At 40.5% G+C, this 22,944-nt stretch overlaps 1 protein-coding gene across 13 annotated transcripts in view; it reads left to right on the top strand.

The window, feature by feature from the left end:
• The window catches only part of LOC308478489 (uncharacterized protein), a 451,389-nt gene that overhangs the window by 69,630 nt on the left and 358,815 nt on the right, over positions 1 to 22,944 (top strand). The gene's annotated exons all lie outside the window — the stretch shown is intronic.

The raw sequence follows: 22,944 nt of genomic DNA, 5'->3' as shown, positions 1-22,944 counted from the left end.
ACCAGCAGATTGACTTAGTCTGAACCAGAGGAAGTGGTCTGTTAGTTCTCTGGGTCCCAACTTCTTTAAATGTGAAGGTTTGGTAGCTAACACAGCTAGTGCATGCAGATCTCTCTGCACTGGTGTAATAAGTCTAAATCTGAATCTTTCTTAACATCCTAGCACTGACTTTTTGCACTAGCTGCAGTTTCCACATACATTGCATTACAGTGGTCGATTCTTGAGTTTATAATTATTATTAGTTGCACTTTTTTGTCTCAAAAGTCTCAAAGTATTTATGTATCATGGTATCAAAGTTGTCCAGGGAAATTTAGGAGACCCATTGTTTATGAAAGTGGCCAACTGCCACTTGAGAGTCCTGGCACTCTGTAAGCAGTCAGTAAAACTAAGCACAAGCACTGATCAATAGATTCGTTTTATGACAGACATAGGTTTTATTAATTATTTGTTTTTGTATCCCCACCCTTTGTCCTACAGGAGTCCAGGCAGCTAGCATCAATAATAAGCTAGCAAAGATAATAGAACAATTATTAAAATGTAGGTATAAAACAGGTAAACACTGAACACCACACCCTGACCAGATGCTGCTGATTGGTTCTACACATGAAGCACAAAACATAAAAAATGCTGAAAACATGATTCCAGGGCTTTCCAGCAGGTGTCACTATTGGCAAATATAAAATTCAAACTATGCATTTATTTCAAATGATATTGAATAATGCGTTCATTCAAATAATGAGGTGTCTCAAAGAAGTACATGTTAGGGGTTGCTTGTAAAACACACATGCAAGTGTGTTTTATATTCTATCAAGTGTGTGTGGTTTTGGTTAATCAGGTTGAATGGGGAATTGGCATATGAGAGAATAAAAATGAATCATTTCAAATGAAATGGCCATTCTGTTCATTACCACATATAAAATATTATTTTTCTTTTCTTATCATTGCTTCTCTTAGACAGCTTACATATCTTCAGTTTTTAATTTTGTCTATTAAATGGCAATGTTAATTATTTGTTTCAATATCTTTTTATATGATGCTCAGAGAGCATAACAAAAATATTGTAAATAATGAAATAGTTTATACAACTTTAGAAAATACTTTACCATGCAAACTAGGTTGGAACTGAAATGCTGGCATATATACTGATACATATATTTACTTTTGGAAACAAGCTAGGTTTTAAAATCTTAATATGAGAAGCTTTTTTAAGGCATCAATTTGCTTTTGAATTATTGACCATTATATATTAGACATAATACCATATATTGCTATTGTCAAAAAATTAAGTTATAAATACAAATTGAATTATATTTAGGAGGGGGAAAATCATTATTTAATTATATATGTATTTCTTAGAATTATAGAATTTTAGAATTGGAAGGGACCGAGAGGGTCATCGAGTCCAATCCTCTGTGTTATGGAGTGGAGGGGGCACCAGGATTGGCAGGATGAGGGTGACCTGGAAGAGAGCACCAGTGGCTACTGGGGGTCATTGGGACACAGGTCAAGAGGCCTCAGCACTCCCGTGGAACATGGAGAGGCATCAGAGGAGCTGTGGATGAAGGGCCAACAGGAGAGCAGGAAGGCAGCATGAAGTACCAGCAAGGAGGGGCTAGGACCCTGGAGGGCTATATGCCCCTGCTGTCTCCAATGGCCAGGAGGAGGATTACAAATACAGAATGGCTGGGGCAGCAGATATGAAGGAGTGTAAAATTGAGAGCACATGACTCACCACCTGAAGTCAGTTAAGAGCCAGGCCAGCACCTGAAACCAATGGAGCCAGGACCCAAGTGGTGATTCTCTGACAGTCAACTTAGGGCTATAAAAGAGGAGATGTAGCAGGTACTCATGGTTGCCATAGCTTTCCAGGGTGGGCATTTGTTTGACACAAGAGCTGCATGGGAAGGGAACCTTAGAGACTGACAGAGTCAATGGCAATGGAGGGAAATAAGGAGAGCATTGCCCAGACAGTGGAGGAGCATGTGGTACGCTGCTGTGATGCCAGATAGTGGGAGGAAGTGAGGGCAACAGGTGCTTTGGGAGAACCATAGCTGCCGACACCTAGGAACCACCAGGGGTAGAGGACTGCAGTGTACATAGCCAATGCAGAGGAACAACTGGTCCCAATGTTGGGACTGAGAAGACTGCAGCATGTGGCCTGCTGAACTCAGCACTGGATGCCCATGAAACACCCCACAATGCAGGAATCTCAGCTAAAGCGTCCAGGATGGATGGTCATCCCACCTCTGCTTAAAAACCTCCAACAAAGGACAGCCTACTGCCTCCTGATGGAGTCTGTCAAACTGCTCTTACCATCAGAAATTCCCTTTCTTGTAACTTGAAACCATTGGTTTGGTCCTACCTTCAAACAGCCCTTTAGATGTTTGAAGATGGCTATCATATCTGTTCTCAGTCTCCTCTTTTCCAGGCTAAACACATTCAGCTTCCTCAACCGTCCTTCATACTGCTTGGTTTTCAGACCCTTGATTATCTTGGTCACCCTCCTCTGCACATATTCCAGTTTGTTAATATCCTTCTTAAATTGTGGTGCCCAGAACTGGAAACAGTATTCAGGATATGGTCTGAGCAAGCCAGAATAGAGTGGTACTGTTATTTCCCGTAACTTGGACACTATACTTCTGTTCAGACAGCCTAGAATAGTGTTAGCTTTTTTGCTATTGCCTCACATTCTTTTTTCATGTTAAGATTGTGGGCTACCAAAAACCTGTATCCTTTTCACATGTACTACTGGCAAGCCAGGTGTCCCCCAGGCGCAGCTGGTGGTTTGTTGCCTAAGTGTAGAATTTACATTTGTCCTTGTTGAAATTCATTTTGTTCGTTTTGGCCCAGTTCTCTAGTCTTATTAAGGCAGTCTTGAATCCTAACATCAGAATAACCAGGTCTTAGGAGAGCTTTCTTAAGAGGCTTCCTTGGTATTGCTGACTTGATTCAGCACCCTGGAGAGTTCCAATGAGGAACTTGCTCTTACAATGGTTGGAAATGGACCAGAACAGGTATCCCAGGCCCTGTAGAGCTGTAGAGCACCAGCACTAACACTACCTCTGAGGAAAAAAGAAGCCCCCTGCTTTCTCGTCTTTAATGGCAAACCACTTATAATTTATCTGCTCTCAAAAACCATCATATCACCACTTTTACAAAGCCCTGCAGAATGAGTAGGCATTTAACGCAGCATTGAAATAAAAGTCCAAAGTCCTGAGAGCACACAAAAGTAGCAGTGCATTGCTTCAGGGCCTGGCCAAGTTTTAAAAAAGAAAAAGATGCTAGACAGTTGGGACAGTCTCCACACAACTTTTCCTGTGCAAGGCCATTGAAAATATCTGGACTTGTTAAGAAGTAAGTTGCACAAGTATTCAAAGTATTCAGTTGACTAACACATCAGTCATGTCTCTGTGGCTTTCACAGGAAAGTCGTCTGGTAGACTGTGCCCAATATCTAAACATTAAACCCACATAGTTGCATTTAATAACCACACTGCACAAATATAGAATTTGATGCAGGGCACAGGTGTAGTATCCTAAAAAATCACATTTGTTTATTTGCTGAAAGTTGTCTCTTTAGCTCTCAAGCTTGCAAAAATTTACTTTATCAAATCATTGATAACCTAGAGAAGCTCTGAACAGGATTTCCAGTTGGCAAGGTTCTAGTGCCATTAATTTATAGATTTTTATCCTACAAATTTGTAGATTTTTGAATAGAAGCAATTATTCAAAGTAAGAATGTAAGAAGTTCAATAGTTTAACTTTTATTGGCACAGGATGAAAGGACTGAAAGCTCCTCCGCCAAATTCCTTACCTGTGGAAAGGAAGCAGATCAGGGAAAATGGCCCTAAGCCTAAACTTCTTCCTGATAGACTAATTTTCTGTGGGTAGGATTTTTTTTTTTATGTCATGCATCCTTCAAATGTCTAGAAGGCTGTACATTCCCCAGTAGATGGTTTTTAAGATCTATATACACTTGGTTGTCCTTACCACTTGCAATAACAGTTGCTTAAGTACATTGGCATACTTGTCTGAGGGGAACAAGGTTTTAACTGCATACACAAATTTGGTTGTAAACTTTAATAATAAAAATTGTATTTGGCATAACATGATGGTCTTAGACTACTTGACAAACACTGGTAAACCTCTCCATTATTACAGCTGTCCATACTTTAAGACTTGTTCTGAGGATTTAGGCACCCCCCCTTTTATTTTACAACCATCACATTTTGACATTTAGAAGCTATAATGTAAGACATAGAAATAAAAACATTCTGTCTCTTTATCTTGTTCTTTTTATGAGCACTGAAATCTGGTTTTAGGAGAAAACAGCTTCAGATATGTAATTCAAAAAGTCCTCCTGCCTGCATTGTTAAACCCACAAACCTTCCTTTCTTGAATGTTTCATTGCATGAATTCAGTGTAAAGGAAATGCTTCATTCTAATGGCAGTTGCTTGCTTCCAAATGCTATAGATGTATATTTGCAGCTTACATTTACAGGCATTTTAGTACTAACTTTTTAATTAAAATTTTAAAATAAAAATAAATACAAATGTGATTTAAGACTAAGCTCAGATGTATAACAGAGACTCAATAATTTATCTTAGTGGACAGGAATTTCTTTATTTCATATTTGCCCGATTATTTTGCAGGGCATTCCTAAAACATGGAATTGCATATCTTTCTGTGTGGATTAGGCAGGGTCACCATCAGTCTTCTGCCTCCTTTCCCAAGGGAGAAGCCACCCTATTCTCTGAACCAACCCTCTCTAAGGTTTGGTTAGGTTGGGTTTGCCTGAATTTCCTAGGAGTGATGTCAATAGAATTTTCTCTTGTGGTTGTAAGTGCTTTATTGTCTTCTCTCCTGCTATGTTTTCTTAACCCATTGGCTTCCTTCTGTTACTATATGCCTATTCTGCCCCCACCCCTCCCTGTGTTCTTTATTGTTTTCTCTGTGGACTCGCTCATCTTTCTGTTCTGTTTAGTGTTCATCCCCTCAATTACCCCTTAGGTTTGGGGCAAAATTCACACTGATGCAGCTGCAGGATAATTATTTTACTTTTTAACATCAGAGTAATTCTAGTGAAATTGTGTTCTCTTGTGCAGAGTTTAGCCGGTGCTGCCTTCATAATCTGCTTGACAGGAACACCATTTTATCTTCTCCATTGCAACATCCTTTTAATCTGCTGAGGCATGTGTGTTTTCTCTGGGCTTAATTTTTGCCAGAGATATCAGATCTTAAAATAGAAACAAGAACAGTAATGCCAAATAAATTGGTTTCTGAGAATGTACAGGTTGTCTTTCCCTCACCATGGCTAATGTGCACACAAGCTGGTATTAGGGGGTACAGATTTGTGGTATGAGGTTGAATGCTCTCAAGTAGACTTGCATGTGTGTTGGCTCTTCTACTTTTAGAAATTCACTGCAGTGTGTTTTTATTAGCTTCAGGAAAGGTAAGTTAGTTGGTTTGCATTCTTACAGAGCTTTTTTTTAAAAAGTTGTATTTTATAAATATAGGGTGACATCAAACTGTCATACTAAGAGTAGAGTCATTGGATTTTAGAAACTTAACTAAATTTATTTCAATGAGTTTAGGCTGAATATGAGCAACATTGGGTATCACCCCAACAAAAGAAATTGGGCAATAATACATGATGAGCTTTTTAATCATGAATTTTTGAACCTTGATGGTAACAATTGTAATGCTACTCTCCCTTTCTCCCATGTTGAAAAAGAACAAACAGAACCAGCAGCAGAAAATCATTGGGTGGGTAGGTGGAACCCAAAGCAGATGCTTTCAACTCTTTATTAGGGAATTAGGTTTTGAGCTGTTGCTGTTCCTTGAAGAGAACAACAGGAGCAGTAATGAATCCTCAAACTAGTACCCCAAAATAATTATTAATAATGACTAATTCTGAGTAAGCTGCCCTGGCTTTGTCCTTGTTTTTTCCCCTCTCTCTCTCTTCTATCAAAAAATGTAAGGTGTAATTTACACAGATCAATAAATCATTATTTAGCACAGTCTGAGGCCTTTATTGGGTTTGGTTTTTTTTAAAATTTGGTTTGCTTTTTGTCTTTTCCTGTGCTCTGCTTTAGGGGCAGACTCTATAAAATCATTTAAGTAGAGGTTGCATGGTCATCTGTCATAGATGCTTTAGCTGAGATTCCTGCATTGCAGGGGTTGGACTACAGGACCCTTGGGTCTCTTTCAACTAAAAGATTATATGATTGCATGATTCTATGATAATTAATATCCTAAGTGAAGGAATAAATAAATAAATATCATAGAATCTTAGAGTTGGAAGGGCACCCTGTGGGTCATCTACTTGAACCCCCTGCAATGCCAGAATCTTTTGACCAACAGGGTGCTCAAACCCACAACCCTGAGATTAATAGAACCCACAATCTCGTGTTCTGTCAACTGAGCTATGCTCTATAATAGCTACCTGCTAATCCCCATTTTATCCAAAGAACTCCTTGCACCCTGTGGGTCATCTACTTGAACCCCCTGCAATGCCAGAATCTTTTGACCAACAGGGTGCTCAAACCCACAACCCTGAGATTAATAGAACCCACAATCTCGTGTTCTGTCAACTGAGCTATGCTCTATAATAGCTACCTGCTAATCCCCATTTTATCCAAAGAACTCCTTGCTTTTGTTTCTTGAAACGAGAGCTACAACTATTGATTCACAGTGTCTAAAAACTCTAGTTCCACCATGTCGAGCCACATTTATACAATCCTTACTCCTAGAAAGATTATAAACCTTGATAATTCCATCCTCTTGTTAATCAAGCTATTAAAGTTTTACAGTTCTTCCTTTTAACATACTGTGGATAGATGGGCAGATATTTCTTCCCACCCTCCAGTTTGGAAACATTAATGTGCAATGATTTGCATAGTTTCCGTACACTACTTCCATAACAAGCACAAGTGTTTCCACTGGGGGAAATTTAGCTTGGCTTTGGAGGAAATGGCTCTGCTGCCTTTGCTCTGCCTACTTGTCTCATTCTCTCTGAACCTAAGATGTTCACTTTTGGTTTGCTGTATCTAAATTAGCATACCCTCCAAGTGTCCCGATTTCCAGGGACAGTTCCGGAATTATGAACATTATGGCTTCTGATTTGATCCTGGGATGTACCTATGTCCCTCACCAGCACCACCAGCTCCGAGCTCGGGGAGAAGGGTGAGCCAGTGCTTGACCTGAGCAACGACAGCTGCAGTAACTGCTGTGAGGGAGCATCCTATTGCTGCTGACCTCCTCCCTTGGACAATTCGTAGCGGTTGCTGGAGAGTGTGTTTTTTTATTTTTGTAAGTCTAACAAAGAATAAAATAAATTAAAATCGGGATTAAGAGGTTTTCTCAGGACAGTGAAGGGGTGTGTGCTGTGTGCTGTGTAATGGTAGGTTTCCTTTTTGGTTTCCTTTTTCTGATAGGAAATGCTCTGCATGGAGGGGGTAGGACAAAAATGTGGGGGGTTTGAGGAGGGCCAACTGTGGGGGGGGGGTGTAGTGAGAAATGCACTTATTTTCATCTGGGGAGTGTTGGAGGGTATGCATCAGGGCGTGATTCTACACCACTTGCTACCTGGAAGTCATTAGCATGGGCAGGGCCACTATGCAGGGCCTCAGGAGTGTATGTACCAAAGGATGATGCTGTCAGTTCTTGTAAAACACTGCTATTATGCGGCAAAACCTTGGACTGGGCTCTTATTATGATAACTGGTGACAGATTGACCAGGACATTTGAGTAGAGTGTTTTAAATGTCTTCTGTAGGTCTCAGGAGATGAAGATATATTTCTCAGTGCTTCCTTTTAATCAAATTACTTGCCTGATAAAAATATTTTATATTGTCACTACTTTTTTGCATTGTTGGCTTTGACAAATCAGCTCACTGATATGTACAAATCAGCTACTGTCTGTTCAATATTTAATACCCTGGGTTTTGTAGGTCAGTGCTTATAATCAGAATTCACTTCTCATTTCACAATATCTAAAGAAAAGTGGGGGTTTGGTTTCCTTTCCACCTTATTTGAGGAAAAGATGTGAAAATCCCATTATCTTTATAAACTGCTCAAACACAGAATACTAATTGGACACCAATTCATTAATTCTTTTCCATTGAGATGATTCTAGAAGCATGAGGTATTTCACAGAAAAAGGAGTACTGAGAAAGCTGTGTCTATTATCACAACATAGTCAAAGGCCTTACTCCTCAAAGTTCAGTTCAATGGAATAAAAATAAACATAGATATTCTAAGAATATTTAAAATTGAGTTTTGTGCTGCTGGATGGACCACCTCCATTTATCTACCAGACATACAATACAGGTAATAGTAATATTAGTTTTTCACTCTCTGACTTCTTTCTATGTGTCAGTCAGCAAAAGGATGGAGACTTTGTAGAAATAAATATAATAGAATACTCATTATCCAAACATCCATTGTCTGAAATTCTGTAGTCACAGAAACCAGTTTGGCACCATCACAGCCTTAGGTCAACAGCAACCCTTGTAAATTTTAAATTTTGTCCAATTTATTCATGCCTGATTCCCACTCTTACCCCCAAATGTTTTGACCACTGAGTATTTGGAATAACATTGTACTATATATACATATTGCAAGTTTTCTACAGATTTTAAAGATTTGAAATAGAAAAGGCTACTGGCCTTAGAGTTCACTGTCAAAATGGTTTTGAAATTCAAGCAGCTCTTTGTAAGACAAAGAAACTGTGAAACTTAGAACTCACTCTAAAATTCAGTCACTTAAAGCAGAAACTCTGAATTTAAAGGAAAGGCCTCCCATTATTTTTCTTTTGCCTTTTTTGATGTAGAATCTTGTATTACCGTATGTCATTTGAATTTCCTGTGTAAAATCTATTCTGCATTTGTTTGAGCTTCTTCTCACTATGAATTATTTTTCCTTCTTTATGGAGTTAATTAAAGTTAATACTCAAGATCCGCATATGTTTATACTAGTTTTGCAGAAGTAATGGGTTGAGAAGGCAATGGGAGCTGACAGACCAAGCAATGTCCATATGTACCCCAAAAGCAGATTGCCCACAGAACCTGTTGCCAAAGTCACCACTCACATGAGACATCCCTGCTGCCTCTGGATAGGGGGCATTCTTCAAGGACCCATATCTGTTCTTGGAAACTGCAGTAGTAAATGCTTGTGCTGGTTTACCAGAACTAAGTGGGCGAATGCAGCTTAGGAACACAGGAAGTTGTGTCAGGCTAATGGTCCACCTACTTCAGTATTGTCTTCATTGTCTGGCAAAAGTTTTCTAGGATTTCAGACAACTGTTAATCAATCTATGGCCTTTTAAGTGAAGGTGGGGTTATTGTCTTTTTACTTATGTGTTCTAATTTGTAAAGTGCCCTGTAGTCTCTTGATGAAGGGCGGCATATAAATTTAATAAATACGTAATTCGTAAAGAGGTGTTGTGGCACTGTAATATGGATGGTGATAATCATGTTCACTTGGAGGAAAGATTGAAATGTTGCTTGGGCTGTCTGATCAATGGCACATACTGGAAGTTTGAAGCATCTGTAGCATAACTGTTGGAACACTATCTGCAAAATCTCATCATTGGTAGAGCATACATGCAATTAAAACAGATGCCAGGCAATACAAGAATTCCTTCAAAATAATGCTTTGAATATTAGTCAAGTCAAATCAAGCTCTTCATTTGTGATTAGCATTATTAAGAATTACAGTCATGGAGCATGGATACTCCTGGGTTAATGAATGCAAACGCAACTGCAAGGAGGTGTTTTTAAAAATCAGAAACTTTATTAAAATGTAAATTTTAATTTTTAATCAAATTAGATATTTCTTTTCATTTTCTAGTCTCAGAAAAATTATATAATTTGCTCCCCTTAAAATAGTGCCGACTGTTAACAAATTTAGTAGCTAGTGCTCAAAGAGGATGTTAAAAAGCACTTCAAATAACATGACAATCTCATCTTTACAGTAATACCAGGTTGTTAATTAGCTGAGCTACCCAAATACTGAGATTATAGTTAAAATGGCTCTGAGTAGGAGGTGATAATGATGCGCTGCCTGTTTTACAACACATTATATGCAGTGCACATTAATTCCAGTTTTTTTAAAAAAAAATTCCATCATTATTAAAAAGCTCCCATTTTAAAGAGTGAAATCACTCTGAGAGAAGCTTACCTTATTAACCATGTCTATAATAGATACTGCTATATCTGGCAATAGGAAGATACGTCAAAGTATGTTAAAGGAAGAAGTTGGCTCTTTAATCAGCTGCAAGACAGAAACACCAGCGCAAATTAAAAAAAAAAAAAAGATGAATAATTCTGGAAATGCTGCTTTTGGAAAAAGAAATAGTTTTAATCTTGAGCTACAAAAATTTTAAATGATACACATGGGAATTGTCTTCCCATGAATATAATTTTCTTGCAGATTCATGCCAATATAGGAAATGAAGTATCCAATACAGCCGAAAAAGAAAAGGGAGGGGGGAAGGTTTACAAACAATAGGCGGGGTACTAATACATTTTTTGGGTGCACTGTGGCTAAAACGATTGGACCAGATTCAGCTAACAAGTCCTGGTAACAGAAGACCACACAAGTACTTCTGCTAGTGCAATGTGGCTTCCCCCCTCTCTTCCCCACCCCCGTGGTCTGCCCTAAATTGGCTTGGGGTTGTGTGTGGCCAGAGAACCCCTAGAGCACTATGTGTAGGGGGAGGGAGTGGATCTTTCCATCTGGTAAGCTGACTGAAATCTGGCAAGCTGAAACGGCTGCCATATCACAATGCTGAATTTCTCCTGTTGAGTTTAAATAAGAGAATTTGGCTTTTTTAAAAAAACAACAACAGTTCAGTCATTTTTACTTGGTTCTCCCATGCATTTTAGCTCCTGGGTAATGCTGGCCTTCCTGTTGGCAGACCTGGCAAATGTGCTGCTTTGATTGGTAGACAGTGGCTAATTTCTAAAAAGAAAAGCACCAGGACTTTCAGCTATAGCAGGGGTTGCTAACCTTTATGGGCCAGTGGGCATGTTTGGAATTTTGAGTGTGTCATGCTGCAAGTCACAAAATGGCTGCCATGGTGTGTATGTGGTATAATTCAAAATGGGGGCACGCATAACACAACGTAACTGCCACATCTAAAAAAGAGACATTAACACAAAATGGTGCAGGCATGCCCGTCTATCAGTGGGGAACAGAAGAGAGGGAGGGTATCTAATCCTTGCATCTAATAAAATGTGGGCATGTTTACAGGTGCATGTTCAATGTCGGAGACACTAAGCTGGAACATTGTAGGAGAGAGACTAAACAGAGAACTGAGCAGGGAGGGCAAAATGTCTATCATGAATTATGCATTTTTGAGGGGATATTTACTGAGACCCCTTGTGGACACAATAAGAGGTGCTAACAAGTGCACCCAACTTGTGACCCCTAAGCTACAACCTGTGGTTACTCAGTAGTGAAAGAAATGCACTTTGAATGTGCTTATAGACCTTCTTAGCTTTATTATTTCTTCACATTCTTCTTGGAATTTAAGATTTTTCTCGAATTAACTCCTAATGGTAGACTGCTTAGAGAGAAGGGACATGGTATGGGGAGGAAGCATGGCCTAGATAGAGGCCTGCAAGGCTACATTTGATCCCCAGACCTGAAGTTCCACATCCCTGCACTGGGACATACATATATGTGCACAAAGACGTACACAAAGATGCACTTTTCAATGCAACTCATGGGATGCACTCTTGGAAGGAAAGGTGTGCCTTCCTTTCAGCTCCCAATATGAAGACATACCCACATCTGTATGCAACATCTGTGCCACTACATGTCCCCAAGACATACACACGATATCTATTGCATGCTTTGTGGTACATGAGCATCCCTGGAATATGACCTTTACCATCCGTTACACCACTTAGCTTCAACTAGTATTATATTTGCTTCTTTTCTTATTTTTTCTGAACTGATTATTGATAGCTTTGGAGTACTCTGTGTGAAATGTGGCACCACTTGGATTATCTTTCAGGCTACACTTGGGGTTTCACCCCAGAGGTAGACTAGATCTTATGTGATCTAATGATATAATGTTCAAGCATTGCTTTGAACCATAGAGGGAGTTTAAATACATCACAAAACTAAAACCTGTGTTAATGTTTTTGGAAAATATTATTATTTTGCCACATTTAATAGTTGTTTACTATATGTTTAAAAACTTTATTTCTTCACTGTTTCCTCCTACTGACTTAAATGATCTGTATTTTTACATATGCTTTATTCCTTCATTGTATTAAGCTCTTTTGGTAGATATACTGATTTCTTTGGATGCTTAAGAATAGTTGAGAATATTGACTTCTGGCAGATTGATCAACGATGACTACTTAATTAGCTGGAGCGTGTCAGCCTATGATCAGGCTGTCTTCTGCTTGAATGCCCCTGGATGCAGTGATCTATACTACAGAAACCCAGTTAACTGCTTGATGGTATCTCAGAGAGTTTTTCGAAACCTCATCCTTTTTGTTATTGATCAAGCAACAAATATATCACAGTTATACACATCCATCAGAAAAGAAAATCTAATACAAATTGTATAAAAAGTCATACCAATGAAATGGAGAATAGTTTAACAACATGGATCCATATGGTTTTTTCTCTGAGATTAGCTGAATTATCTGAAGTCCAAAAGATGGGAATTCTACTCTATATTCCTTGCCAAATTTATCAGTATATATTTTCCTATATTTGTGGAGAGGCTTTTAATATGAGATTGAATAAATCTGTCAAACTAAGAGGTAGTTTGAATACTGGCTATAGTCATTTTGTTGTGACTCTTTTCTTCTTGGAAGTATTTATTATTTATTTTAGATTTTTATATACCACTTAATATTAAGAATTTCCAAGTGGTGTACATAAAATGTTAAATAAACTATACTGTGAATAAGAACAATTAAAATTCACAATAAAGGCAGAAAATTACCTTAAAATGCCTTCTGAAATGGCAAGGTCTTTGTCAAGTGCTTGAAGTTTACTAGGGCGGGGGTCTGACAAATCTGAATGCACTGCTTCTGGTAGTTACAAGCTAGAGTAGTCTGTCGTCATCAACACTTGATTCACCTTTAAATACGACCTTCTCCCTGAAATTATAGAATATCTCTCCATCCATTGGTTTGGAGTAGGTAACACTTTGGCTGCAGTGGAATAATCAGGAGCCTTAGAAAACACTCCCTATTGTTCCTCTGAAAGCAGGGCTTGCTTTCAGCAAACCCCCTAGGATTGTATTTATTTGCGAGCTCATCAATAGAACCAGTCTCTTCTGAAAGCAGATCTTACAGTCAGTACTGAATGTAAGCTCTAAGTCTTGCTTTTGACAGGGATTGTTGAATTCAAGCTGCAGGTGCAAATCAAGAACTGAAGAATCAGGAACACAGAACATACTCAAAATACTTTCTTTGAAGTTGATTCACTTGACATCATATGGCATCAGGTGATTGACAGATGGGTGGCCCTATCCACCTCTCAGAAGTGACCTAGGTCTGGCCCACCAAATAGATCCAGGTTGTCACACTAAGGTATAAATTATTTCTTACGTTGCTGTACTACATATTGTTTAAAAAGTTGGATGCCAATCCCAATCTCTGCCAAGTTGTGGCAAGATTCCATGGGGTTCCAGGCACTCACCCAGGGTCTATGTTCCTCTGAGAATCAAGATGCATCAGAGACTCTCTTGTCTTTAGAAATATGGTTTAATGACACATATGTACACCTTTAGTCTACATAAGGGAAGTACAGATTTTACAGCATGGTCATCTCAAGAGGGGCTTGTTCCCCACAGCAGTGCAGCACTGGAATCCAAGCCATCTTTCCCAGCCTACTTTCAGGCAGCCAGTAAAGATGTGTCTGACCCTTTTTCAGCTATCCCAAGCCGCATGCCAGAGGGCCCAAACTCATCCAGTGACATAACACACAGTTACCCTGACAATGTTTCCAGTCTCCTGCTTCTGTTCATACCTAAGAGCAAGGGGCGGGGGGAGGACAGTTCTCTTGCAATGCCAATGTCCCCCAAAAGCTGTGTATTGTTTCTTAATGGTCCAAGCTTGGCCAGGTCATTTTGCATAGACTAGCCCAGGAATTCCTGTGCAGCTTGTATTTTCCCTTCATATCCCAAATAATCAAAATCCTACCATTTATTAATTTATTCTATTCATTAATAGACTCTGTTACTTCATATCTGTAACAATATCATGAGGGAACTTCTGTAGATGATATTAACATGCCAAATCAGGTGTTGTACTCCTAAGGCTCTCAAATAATATTTCTGTTTGCCTGTCTCCTATACTAGCATGTTCAATATTATTTAACATTGCTTTGAATAAATTGGGGCATCAGTTAAGATTGTGAGAGGAAGCTTCTCAGCAAGGCTTAAATATTTGTTATTGAAAACATTCAAATATAAAAAATTAAAGAATTTTAAGATACTTTTTAATCTCTCATAATAACTACAGTGGTACCTCGGGTTACATACGCTTCAGGTTACATACGCTTCAGGTTACAGACTCCGCTGACCCAGAAACCTTGGGTTAAGAACTTTGCTTCAGGATGAGAACAGAAATTGGGCTCCAGCGGCGCGGTGGCAGCGGGAGCCCCCATTAGGTAAAGTGGTGCTTCAGGTTAAGAACAGTTTCAGGTTAAGAACAGACCTCTGGAATGAATTAAGTACTTAACCCGAGGTACCACTGTATAGCAGTTTTTCAATATATCCCCTTTTTAAATATGTACCTGAAAATAATGCCTATTCAATTATTCTGAAGAAATAGGCACTCAGGGTGTAAAACTAATTTATTAGCCAGAAACAAAAGTGCTCCTAAAGAATGCTATCTAAGGGGGCAGTCCTATGTAAAGATCTGCTGGGATGAGCAGTTCAGGATGCAGCAGATCTCTAGGATTGCTCTCTTCCTCCATTAGTAGCTTGCTGCATTTCTGTGTTAAGCACTGGGGGGAAAGAAGCCCATTTCTCAGCATTTAGCACAGAAATGCAGTCATTTTTGAACAAAGCAGTCTTGACCTGAACTAATGAAGGCCCTTGACACATATATACATGTATGACCATTTGTAAAAGAAGGTACAATGATGGTGGTGGCTGTATCTTAAAGACTTTTCAGGAAATACAAAGCAGCAAAACAGAACATAAGTAGCCACCGAGTGGTTAGACTTAAGTTATTGTGATGATATTGCTTTGCATAAGTCATGCTTCTTCTTTCTCAGCAAGACTTTTTCTTCTTTATGTTTAACAACTGTCTTTAATCAGGCATTACACCAATTTACTTGGGATACACGTTAAGCTTGTCATTTTTCTGGATCCCCCTAGATTTCTTTAAAAAATGGATTCTACCCTGCCTTGTAAAGCTTGCCGCTTATTTGTAATCAGATCTGCTTATGGGTTAGCAACCTAGCTTGCTGCTAGAAATGGGAGACTAGAGCTCTTATTTTTTTACAAATATATATGTCCCCAAACTATTACACCTATCTGCATGCTTGTAGAGGAGAAATACCTCTTGTCCAGACATGGTGAGGAATATTGTTGAGAAGTTATGTGTTACTCTTTGCCCACTTCATAGTTTTCAGTCCACACATGAAAGAATTGCCACAGTAATACTTTCAGGTAACTATTTCAGGGTATCTTTTAAAATAATAATTTTATTATTATTATTATTATTATTATTATTATTATTATTATTCATACCCCACCCAGACCGGCATTATCTTGCTGGTAGATGTTTTCAGTAGGCTCAGTAGTCTGGGATACTTATTTACTCGTAAATCTGCTGGTGAGTAGTGTAGCACCTTAATTGGTTAAATTAAGACAATAGTGCCTATCTATGCCTGGATGAACTTAGGTGGCCATTGCAAAGTTGCCATCTCTCAGCCTCAATTTCTGCTTTGTAAAAGATGGAAATATTGATGACCTACCTCACAGGATTGCCGTGAGGGCGGACAGTATAAAGGTTGTCAAGCACATTAGAAGTTCTATATACATGATAAAATAATATGTTGCTTTTAAAATGATTAGGGAAGGAATTTTGTTAGGCATTAGATTTGATTTATCTTAACAAAGTGTTTGCAGTCATAATTAAGAGGTATATTAAGCTTGGCATCAATTAGACAAATTGATGTGAGCATATGATTGGGTCCTGAGAGGGTTAGATTTCTCCCAGCTGTGAAAGAGATCATTTTGAAAGAGGAAAGGATAATTAGTAAAATAGCAGGTTCAGCTGAATGAATATGAGTGGGTTAGTTTTTGAACTTTGACAGTCTGAGGTCGATGGCTCTGGCATCTAATTGTGTGAAGAAGAAATTTTAATTTCTTTTTAGAAAAAAAAATGTGGAGAGGGGAATATCATTAAACATCTTCCAAAGGTATTCATACTTTCTTTTGCCTACAAGATCTTAGAGCATGCTGGAGCTTTAGTCAAGAAGTTGGTGCTCTTGACTCTCCCATTGTCATTTTTGTTACTGCCTGCCCATGCTTCAAGGAGTGTGATAAAAGTGTTCCTCTTTGGCCTCTTTTGACCATTGTAATAGTAGGAGCTCAGTGAATGTTCTTCTATGCATTATTTTACTCCATGTTGACTTTAGCATTGATTCTATTTTTGAAAGGGGTTCTCTTCTTTTCATTTCATTTTGAATGTTGCTGGACATTGCCAAGCATTTTTGCTTGGTTTGTTTCCATTTCAGTTTTTTAAAAAGTGCTGTGCTTGTGGAAGAGAAACTTCCTACCAGATTTCCATTGGTGAGGAACACAAAGAGGATTCTTGTCTGAAATACACCAAGCACTATATCAACAATTGCTTCTCAAGAGTGAAGGCCATCCTTATGGCGGAAAAGTAGTGACAGCAAATGGCATCAATGAGTCCTTAAAAGAATCAGAGCACAGGCCCATGGCACAAATAAGCTTAAAATTTGCATATTAATTTAAGAACATTAAGCAGCTGCTGAAAATTAAAGAAAAATAAGCAGCACGCAAAACTTAATATATAAAAGCAAATATAAAACCATATGTTAAACATATACCTGTGTGTGTACATAAAGATGAACATTTAGATTGCTCTATAAGCAACATATTTTTTTAAATGAAAGTATGGCAGGAGCCTGGTGAAAAGATCTGTGGCTTGGGTGCCTTGGACCACACTCTATAAACACCCACAATTTCTGATCAGCCTCTGGAATCCCAGATCCCCAGTTTAGAGAACATTCTCCGTGCAGTCCCTGACCTCTGACAAAAGCTTGGTTTTCATCAAGCACTTCAGCTTAGCACTGTTGATCTGAGGTTATGGTTCCTAAGAAGCCATTAAACCTATTTTCCAAGTGTCTAGAAATTAGTGCCAAAAGTGTACTACTGACTTCCACCAAAAAAAAGAAGCCACATTACACTGTTCTCTGTCATTTTGCCTGACTTCATCATTTAATTGTTTATATTAGAAAGGGCATTCTCAACTTATATAGTGGTTCCATCTAAGCTTACCAGTGCTATCAATGCTGCCTATTGGAAAAACCTTTACTCTTTGACCAACTCCTCCTAGATGACAAGAAACAATTGCCTGCATATCTGAAGCATTCTGTTTAGCAAAGCAACAAGCAATAATACTTCAATAACGTGACTGGCTCTGTTATTTTATACCAACTTGCTTCATTCTAATGTACTTTTTCATTCCTGTTGAGTAGGTCTCACATTGAGGATTTGCTAAAAGATTTGTCAAAGACTAGCTCAAAGAACATGGTTGGTTTTATGCCCTTTCCCCTGTAAAGTAGGGTCAAAACTGTTGTTATTTTACTTTGTTCAAGAGTCTTTGAAAAGAGGGCTACTGTTGAGAAAACTGAAACAGAAACTTTTCTCATGGATTGTATAGAAGAGTTATCTTTAGTCATAAACTGATGTCACAAGCATTTTCCAGTAGGTTAATGAGTCATATGGATGGCGGCTAATGGATTGAGGTTGAATCCTGACAAGACAGAAGTACTGTTCTTGGGGGACAGGGGACGGGCTGGTGCGGAGGACTCCCTAATCCTGAATGGGGTAACTGTGCCCCTGAAGGACCAGGTGCGCAGCCTGAGAGTCATTTTGGACTCACAGCTCTCCATGGAGGCGCAGGTCAATTCTTTATCCAGGGCAGCTCTACCTGGTATGCAGGCTGAGACCCTACCTGCCCACAGACTGTCTCGCCAGAGTGGTGCATGCTCTAGTTATCTCCCGCTTGGACTACTGCAATGCGCTCTACGTGGGGCTACCTTTGAAGGTGACCTGAAAACTACAACTAATCCAGAATGCGGCAGCTAGACTGGTGACTGGGGGCGGCCACCGAGACCACATAACACCGGTCTTGAAAGACCTACATTGGCTCCCAGCACGTTTCTGAGCACAATTCAAAGTGTTGGTGTTGACCTTGAAAGCCCTAAACGGCCTTGGCCCAGTATACCTGAAGGAGCGTCTCCACCCGCATCGTTATGCCCGGAAGCTGAGGTCCAGCGCCGAGGGCCTTCTGGCGGTTCCCTATTGCGAAAAGCAAAGCTACAGGGAACCAGGCAGAGGGCCTTCTCGGTAGTTGTTGAACGACCTCCCATCAGATGTCAAAGAGATAAACAACTGCCTGACATTCAGAACACATCTGAAGGCAGCCCTGTTCAGGGAAGTTTTTAATGTGTGACATTTTAGTATATTTTTGGTCTTTGTTGAAAGCCGTCCAGAGTGGCTGGGGAAACCCAGCCAGATGGGCAGGGTAGAAATAATAAATTATCATCATCATCATCATCATATAATAAGGTTATACACCTCTTACCGGAAGAACACTGTTAATGCAAGGTGAAACGGAGAACTATGTGTTCTCGGCAATTATGAGGTTTCATTGCTGGATAAAGGCCATTTCTCTGTAATGGAGGTGAAATATGGAAGGATGTTGTTGGCATCGCCCACAGTTCAAAGGTACAATTTCAGATTGGCTTTACAACTCTTCCCTGCCCCCCACCCTACCTCCAATCATAGGTACAAGTCATCTGAAGCACACAAAGTAGCCTCAAGATAAAGAAATGTCACTTGTTCTGAGAAATGAAAGTCTGAAAAAGTTTCAGATTAATTAATTAATTATGTAATGGCCCTCTTAACTTTGCAAAGCTAACATTAAACATGTATTGAACATGTATTGAACATGCACTTTGGTGTTCATTTCAGTCAAGTCAAATTGCACCCCATGTTTTTAAGCCAGAAAAAAGTTTTGAGAAAGAAAACTGAACAAAATAAAAAGAAAAATACTAGATATTTGAAATTAATTCTAAATAAATACAGGGGGTTTAAAGCTTTTTTTTAAAAAAATATAGAGTCCTTGAATGGTTTGTTGATTAGAAACTAATGTATCTTCTTGTCTAAGATAAATCCCCCAAATAGGCAGCAGCTGCTGGTAATTTGGTTCAAGTAATTGTAGAGCCAATAAGTTGAAGTGCTTATTAGAAGAAACTGCTATCTTATCTGCTTGCAAGTTCAATTGAGTAATGCACTCTACATGTGGTCTGACGCTGGGTAAATTATAAACCTGATTTAAAAACACTCCATCCATAAGAGCTCCTATTTTGCTCATCCATAAAATTTTTACTTTCTTCATTACTAATGGCTTGCAGCAGCATATGGCATAATATCTATCAAATTAGGCTTTGAGGACATCTTAGACTGGCACCCCGCTGGCTTGAAACATATGCTTAATGTGTGCTGCAATGCTTTTAACCCCTTGTGTGCCCCACTATACATTCTACTGTCAAGGAAACGGGTGCCCATGCAACGTAATAAAATCCGTGCATCACAGCCTGCTAGTCTACTTGCATTCCAGCAGGGGGTGCAAGGGACAGCCTTCCTCAGGAGCTGTGCATTACTGAGGAGCTGTCACCTAAAAGTTCATGCTATAGTTAAACTTAGTGCTGATTCTGGCACAACTGTTGTGCCCCTTTCTGTTTGAAATGATTGAATATCACCCAATACAGTGGTACCTTGGTTTTCAAATGCCTTGGTACTCAAATGCCTTGGTTCCCAAATGCCAAAATCCCAGAAGTGAGTGTTCCGGTTATCAAATGTTTTTCGGAACCAAACGTCCATTGCGGTTGTCAGCTATTGTTTCTGGGACGCCTGTACCAATCAGAAGCTGCACGTTGGTTTTCAAACATTTTGGAAGTCAAACAGACTTTGGAATGGATTAAGTATGGTGCTTTTGTTTTTGCTATTTATTTTGCGTTTTTGTTTCTGAGGCTTTTTCGGTTAATTTGTTTTTGTTACTGTGTGGAACCCAGTTCAGCTACTGACTGACTGATTGATTGATTGATTGATTGATTGTGTGACTGCAGAAATGGATAAAAGCCCACCATTGAAACAATGACTATAATCAGTGCAGGTAAGAAAATAATTTAATTTTAATTTTAATCATCTACAATACTGTCATATTTATTTTATAGTGTGGTACATTGATTATTGCTTTCATTTTATGGATCAGTGGTCTTGTTGGATAGTAAAACTCATGTTAAATGCTTGTTAGGGGTTGCTTTTAAAAGTCTGAAACATATTAATCCGTTTTGCATTACTTTCTATGGGGAAAGGCACCTTGGTTTTGGAACGCTTTGGTTTTGGAACGGACTTCCGGAACAGATTAAGTTTGAGAACTAAGGTACCACTGTACTTTTAATAATGAAAATATATAATGTTGCAATAGTGACAAACACAGAAGTAAAAGAGCTAAAAGATAGTAACTGATGACAGTTTCTTTGGCGTAGGTATAGATGTGATCATGTCTCCTTCGATGAAGGTGCCATGGTCTGATCACTATGCTCTGAAAGCCAGGATTGACTTTCCACCCCCACCCTGCTTAGGTGGCGAGCCGATTTGGGCTCGCCCGCAGAGGCTGATGGACCCTGATAGATTCCGCCAAGCCTTGCGGGACCTTGCTCCCCCTGGCGACTCATTGACTGAGCTTGTTGAGGGCTGGAATACCCAGCTCCTGGCAGCCATTGATGAGATCGCACCTAAGCGCCCTCTGCGACCCCGCAGAAACCGGGCTCCCTGGTTTACCGAGGAGCTCCGGAAAATGAAGCGGGACCTCAGACGGCTAGAGCGAGTATGGCGGGGTGCCCGTGACGGAGCCTCAAGAACATCTTATAGGGCTTTTATGAAAACCTACGAGATGGCAGTGAAGGCTGCTAAGAAGTCATACTTTTCGGCCTCCATTGCATCCGCTAGCTCTCGCCCAGCACAATTATTTAGTATAATCAGGTCTTTAACGTCCCTTGAGGGACAGCCAAATTTAAATAACAATTTGACACACAGCTGTGAGGCATTTGCGAGCTTTTTTGCGGAGAAAGTCTTGTTGCTCCGCCATGACCTCCCGGCCAATTTGAATACAATAAAGGAACTGGAGGCCCCTCGACTGTCCTCGGGTCCAGTATTGGACCACTTCGACCGGATATCCCCAGCCGATGTGGACAGACTCCTCCGAGCTGGAAAGCCCACCACCTGTCCTCTCGACCCGTGCCCGTCTTGGCTGATTAGAGCATGTCCAGACGAGGTGCGGGCCCTCCTGGGGGATATCATCAATTTGTCCCTAGGCACGGGGACATTCCCAGGGGAACTGAAGGAGGCAGTGGTGCGCCCGCTCTTAAAGAAAACATCATTAGATCCTTTAGATCTATCCAATTACCGCCCGGTTTCGAATCTTCCGTTCCTGGGTAAGGTGATTGAGAGAGCGGTTGCTGAACAGCTTGGTGGGTTTCTGGATGAAACATCGGCTCTGGATCCATTCCAGTCCGGCTTCCGCGCTGGTCATGGGACCGAGACGGCTCTGGTTGCCCTAACAGATGATCTTCGTAGACAGCTGGATCGAGGCGGGTCGGGGCTGCTGATTCTTCTAGATCTGTCAGCAGCTTTCGACATGGTCGATCATGAACTTCTGGACCACCGCCTTGCCGACGTGGGGATCCAGGGCACAGTCCTTCAATGGCTGCGCTCGTTTCTCTCTGGTCGGGGACAGAGGGTGGCGCTTGGAGGGGAATTGTCATCGCGCCACTCCTTGGTGTGTGGAGTACCTCAGGGTGCGATACTCTCCCCGATGCTTTTCAACATCTTTATGCGCCCCCTCGCCCAGCTTGTTCGGAGTTTTGGGCTGGGTTGCCATCAGTATGCCGATGACACCCAACTCTATCTGTTGATGGATGGCCATCCTGACTCGGCCCCAGACACATTGACCAGATGTTTGGAAGCTGTGGCTGGATGGTTACGTGGGAGCCGGTTGAAGCTAAATCCTTCGAAGACAGAGGTCCTGTGGCTGGGACGGGGCGATATGGGATTGGGGGGACAACTCCCATCTCTTGCGGGGGCGCAATTAGTGCCAGCACCGTCCGTTAAGAGTTTGGGTGTAATCTTCGACACCTCCCTTTCCATGGAGGCGCAGATTGCAGCTATAACAAAGGCGGCATTTTTCCATCTCCGCCAAGCTAAGCAGTTGGCTCCTTACCTCTCTCGCCCTGACCTAGCCACTGTGATCCATGCGACGGTCACCTCCAGACTGGATTATTGTAACTCGCTCTACGTGGGGCTGCCCTTGAGACTGACCCAGAAACTCCAGCGGGTGCAGAATGCTGCAGCGAGACTCCTTACGGGGTCTTCGCTGCGAGACCACATTCATCCGGTGCTATACCAGCTGCACTGGCTCCCGGTGGAGTACAGGATCAGGTTTAAGGTGCTGGTTTTAACCTTTAAAGCCCTATACGGCCTAGGACCCTCGTACCTACGGGACCGCCTCTCCTGGTATGCCCCACAGAGAAACTTACGGTCTTCGAATAAAAACATCTTGAAGGTCCCAGGCCACAGAGAAGTTAGGCTGGCCTCAACTAGAGCCAGGGCTTTTTCGGCTGTGGCTCCGATCTGGTG

The sequence above is a fragment of the Podarcis pityusensis genome (genome assembly GCF_964106645.2).
Source record: "Podarcis pityusensis genome assembly, chromosome: 5".
Taxonomy (NCBI): Eukaryota; Metazoa; Chordata; class Lepidosauria; order Squamata; family Lacertidae; genus Podarcis; species Podarcis pityusensis.
The sequence above is the reverse complement of the archived record's forward strand: the minus strand, read 5'-3'. Positions and strand labels throughout refer to the sequence as shown.